Source organism: Anoplophora glabripennis, unplaced genomic scaffold, assembly GCF_000390285.2.
Source record: "Anoplophora glabripennis isolate ALB-LARVAE unplaced genomic scaffold, Agla_2.0 scaffold293, whole genome shotgun sequence".
NCBI classification, from domain to species: domain Eukaryota; kingdom Metazoa; phylum Arthropoda; class Insecta; order Coleoptera; family Cerambycidae; genus Anoplophora; species Anoplophora glabripennis.
In genome coordinates, this window is record NW_019416640.1 from 214,107 (window position 1) to 219,996 (window position 5,890).

Below are 5,890 nucleotides of genomic sequence, written 5' to 3' on the forward strand. Positions count from 1 at the left end.
GATTTGCGTCAAAGAATCGTCGACGAATGCCGTCGAATCACTCCGGAAATGCTTCGGAATGTGCGCGAACGTTTCGAACAAAATCTTTATTCTTGTATGGAAGCGGGCGGTCATCAGTTTGAACATTTAATCAACTAAGTTGTAACTAAGTAACTAAACATAATTTAAATTTTAAAATGTAATTTTTTTCAAAGTATTGGGCGGAATTATAAAATTTAAAGTCTATTGTAAAGAGAATTGTAAGAGCTTTCAAAAGAAATATTACTCAACCCCCAATGCTATTTAAATATTTTGGGGTGATGCTTACCCTTGCTTGGGGGTGAAAGTGTCAGAGTCAAAAATACCAGCAAAGAATGTCCCCTTTTAATCTAAAGTCGATGGGTCTGAGCGTTTTTCTACAATCTTGACGCAGTACCTGAAAATGGATCTGTTTTGTTTTCATTTGGTCACCCTGTATATTATTTAAATACAGTACGTATAAATATATTTATACAGGGTGATTCAGTAATAACGCCATACATTTTAACCAGTATTCGGAAGGTCCAATTAAGACAGAAAATCGAAACATTTTTTTTAAAGATAAGCCCCTTAACTCCTGCCTAATTCGGCGCCCTAATATTTTCTGACCGGGACACGCCGGCGGACTACGAAGCCTTCGAACATTGAAGTGAAACAGCTTTGCTACATCAGAACCATATAGATAATAATAAAATATTCAAATCTACCACCGATAATCGCATCTTCATTATTTTCCCGCAAATTTGGAAATCACGTCATACATATCTCCTATGTAGAAAGTATGAGGAATACAATACAACCCGTTTCTCTCAGACAACATTTTCCGAGCCCGCAAACCTTCGTGCAAGTTTTTCAACGTCTTCTCAACGACGACAACTTGCAAGGCATTTGGGGACGGACTAGCTATTAGCGCCCCTAGGTCTGCCCTGATGTTCATTTCGATTCTTATTGGTGATCTTCTGAGACATTCCATAGCTGGTCGCATCCAATGCTTCCACGCTTTGCCGTTCTTTATTATCAGCATCTTCAATGGCGACTCTGAAAATGCTTCGTCGTAATTGAGTCAGAGCTTAGCCCGAGAACAATAGGGGCACATCAAAAATTCTTAGCTAAGGCTAAGAAAATGGGATGTAAGTCTGTAACCGTCAACGACCAGGTAGACAGATCACAACCCGAAAAACTAGCATACTTTAAATACAATACAATAATAATAGAATTTATTAAGTATTCTTTTTACTCTCATTAATTTTTGTCGTTGGAGCTTTCATTCCTATCACATTATTAATTAAGCAATATACATTGTAAGTAATATAACATTTAAATACAAAACAGTAACTATTATAAACACACGACGATTACAATTTATTTTGCACTACATGTAAATTGAAAGTGCCAGTATTGTAGTGAGTTAAATTTATGCCAGATCCAGTGCTGTCAGTTGTCGTAGTTCTAGGTGTTCAATGAGGCTGCTGCTGTAATTGTTTAAGTTTACTGAGTACGCTGAAGATTTATTTGCGATTGAAATTTTATTTTGTATAGAATCTTATTAAAATGACCTGAAAAGTTGCCCAAAATTAGTTAAATCGATCGATTTATATTAATTTGAATTACCTTTTCTAGCACAAATCTATGACTAGGTGCTTTTTGTAAAAATCTCTCAATTTCTTCTTTCATTACAATTCTGGACTTTTTCGGACGGTATTCAACTGATTTACTTTTCAAATATGGTATTAGTTACCAAGAAATGGCGCACTTTTTTTTAGCACAGAGTCTTCACGCTCTTGTCTACACTCCATAGTCTAGGCTAGACAATCAAGATCACTTTGCTTCCAGGCTTACCGCATGCGTGTTTCTCATGTGACGTAGGCCAGAGATAAGTTTAATGGATCATTTTTACGATTTATCAGTTTAAATGTTTTATTAATAATCAAGAAAAGCGTGCATACGAGGAGTTTGACTGCGGTGTGGGATGTATAGGATAGAACGCAAACGTGGTCAAAAATATCTAGCTGTCTCTAGACGCAAATATGGAATATATCTTGTAAACTCTGGAAGGCTACATCACAATTGAAACACCAGCGAAATTGCTATATTAGCTTTGGTTCGTTAAAATGTGGATGGCGGTGAAATTTTACTGAGAACGACGAAAAATTCGATGGAATTCGACTGTTTACTTCATTTGCTTTATGTATGTGTACAAAGCGGACAGAAATCGGTTCGATGATGTTGTTTACAACCTATATATTAAGTCAAAGAATTTGTTACAGTTCGTTTGTTGTACTCATATGCACCGTTGAGTGATTTGATTTGTTGATTTGTTTTTATAATGTTTTTCTGTCATGAAATGTGCATAAATTTTTTAAGTTGCTATGTATTCAACCAAACTTGGCTGCAAAATGTATTACTCCATTGTCTGCAGAAACGATAAGCGGCAAGAATGCAATCGAGAACTCCGACAAGGTTGGCGTAGAAAGCGGCTGGTGCAGTGACGCAGCCACGGCGGCTGTCGGTCCTTGGACAGAAAAATAACTCGCTGTATTGCCTACATTGTTGCCAGATGTAGCAGAATTCATTAAGCTTGTTTTTATTACAATGCGAAATGAAAGAAAACTGGGCAGTCTCTTGCAGCGCATCATAATGACGGCCACCACCTATTAAACAGTCAGTGTTTACTGAGATTTAGTTAGGCCTATGAAAATAATACCAGGCACCTGCATTTATATGGATGCAATGTTTTTGAATCGTACAAAATATTTGATTTAGTTACAAATACAAGTTTAATTAGACTGGAATAACCTCCCTTCCCAAAGCTACTCGTAATTGACAGCTATAGTAGAAAATTGAAAAATTTCTCAGGAACTATTTATTTTAGCGATGTGGAACAAATAAATCAGGGTCTCAAAATTCATCCCCCGTTTTTTTCATAATCTTTTCTGATAATAAAAAGTATAACATGGAACAACAAAATCTGTTTAATGTGATCTTAACGTGATAAATAAATTTAATTACTTTGAAAGCTCCCTTAGTTGAATATTTAAAAATATACAACAAAAAAAAGTTTTGAGAACCCGTAACTTTTCAAGGAAACAAAATTGTACTGAAGTGACTGAACTTGATTTAAATTTATTTTTTCGAAAACTGTCATCAAAAGTCGATATTTTCGTTATATTTTCAGTTGACAAAGTGAGTCTTTTTTGTCACCTAGTTGCAAAATACTTTTATGTTCTAGAACGCCAAAGTCTTTTTCGTTCTAGAACGTAAACAAATATTAAAATAATTTGTCATTTTTTCCGTAGGCTCTGCTGAAGCTGGTAACAATTATTTGCGATTAAAATTTTATTCCGTATAGAATCTTCTATATATGTTTCCGCTACCGTACAAGAACGCCACTCCCCATGTCATTTAATGGTGGTAATATCGGCCCCTGCGTCGGCTAACAGAGTGGCGGGAGAACGTCTAAAGCAGTTCCCTGTATAAGTTTCCGGATGAGGCAAGTTGAGACAAGTTGATATTTCTTTTGGCACAATCCTTATCCTAATATTGTAGACTCCACTTGGTTAACACATCACACAAAAATCATCGACTTGTAGCAACTGCCGGACGTAAAACACAGTTGGGACTTGAAATCACCAAACATTGCGGAATATGAGTTTTGGAGTCGGGAATTCTTATAAATAATAATTGAATCTTTGTCTTCTCTATCATCGATTGTTATCTTCAGTAGTTCATCTTTTCTCAAAACTCCACAAACACCAGTTATTAAAATGACCTGAAAAGTTGTCCAAAATTAGTTAAATTGATCGATTTATATTAATTTGAATTACACCTTTTCTAGCAGAAATCTATTATCAAGTGCTTTTTTGCAAAAACCTCTCAATTTATTCTTTCGCTAGAATTCTGGACTTTTTCGGATGGTATCCAACTGTTTTGCTTTTTAAATATGGTATTAGTTTTGTAAATTTTCTGATATTTACTTTTGTTATTCAGTGTACTTTTTAACATGGAATATACTGACCATAACGTCGAAGGTTTAATTTTATTAATTTTATGTTCGAAATATGCGGTCTTGGAACACTTTTTGAATTTTCTTCGAACTACATCACCCTTTGAATTCGTTGTAGGCAATCTCGTACTGTCTCGACGATTGTGTTGTACAACAAAGGTAGCATCCCCTACAACAAGAAGAAAAAATGATTTTATTTTCGGGACGTTCCCACATAGGTATAACTTGTTTTTCCACTTTGACGTAACAGGAAATTTGCAAATATATCTGGGAATTATGTAGAAAATTACAAATCCTAACGCAATCCCTAGAAAAGAGAAATGCAGTGGCAACGTTGATTGCGTGCCGGCTCAGCAAGCCGCCGTGCCTGGTCTCCACCGACGGCGGCGTAGCCATGAAGACGGCGAGTAGGGTCGCATGCAACGGGCTGCTTTGCACGCTCAGACCCGATGTCGTGGATCTAGGACTCGATTACTGCACACTGTAACGCGTGATTTCCTTACGTGTCAAGGTAATGTGCTGGAAACAGGTTTTTCACAATTTTCTGCAGGATGCAGCCATGGCACCGAAGGGATAGGGGTCGTTTCGATTACAGTTTTATGTACAGGGTGGACCAAATTTAACACCTTTGGTAAATATATAGAAAAACAGTTAAGAAGTTACTGACTCGATTTTCGAGAAAATTGCATCTCGAAATCTCTATTTGTCTAAGAGATACAGGATGTATCTTTCTATGAAAGATTTTTTAATTTATAAAAATTGTTTTTTGTAGATGAATGGTATATATGTGGTATACCCACAGTTTATATATAACAGTTTATATATTTTTAGATTTTTTGAGATTTACATAAAATTATACCTTTCAAATTATATATTTTCACGATACTTATAAAAAAGAAATTTCAAGGAAAAATATCAATTATTATATGTATATACATAATTCTATTGTTTTATGATATTGCGCGAAATTATGTTTACAAGTGTAAAAAAATAATCCGTGGCAAAAAACATAATGTTTAAGTTTCAAGCGAATTTTTTTTGACATTTGAGGAATAACTTTATCGGAATAATTTTCATTATTATTATTATATCGTTAAAAATTTATATTTATAAGTATATTGAGGTAATAATATGTACAGTTCATAATTGGAAGTTTTTAACAAACCTCAATTCTTATTTGGATTGTCATTTAACAAGTTTACAAATTTACAAAATTAACAGTGAATATTATATTAATTAACAAGACGTCAAGCTAATAGTTTTATTCACATAATAACTGTTGGAACAATGAAAAAATCTTTTATTTGAACTGTTATTTAACAAGTTTATAATTTTTCAAAATTGACATGTAATGTTACATTATATTGACAAGCCAATACCTATTAGGTAGGACGAAAATTCAGAATTGGATAATTTTAAGAAACTACAATTTTTATTCGAATTGTTATGCAACGTATTTACAAATTTGCAATTTGACTAGTTTTATTCACATTAAGTAATTGTTTGGATCAGTAGTGACATAACAATTTTTAACTGCAACTACATTGGATTATTTTAAGAAACTCTAATTTTTATTTGGACTGTTCATTTTTTCTAGGATAATTTAGCTTTGATTTTGTAAAATTTCAACATTTTGTGAGGTTGCTGATAGGTACTTTCCGACTAGATTAGAAAAAGTAGTTAAAATTCCTGATTTATTTAAGAAAATTTTTATTCCCTTTTTTTTTATGGAAGTCTGGTATTTGATATATTTCTACAATTTTAGTTTTTTTGATTTATGCGCCAAATCTAACTTTTTCAATACAAAATTTGATATATTTTGTTTTTTTTTAATCGGAATAAAATTTTCCTTCACATGGTGACCATGGT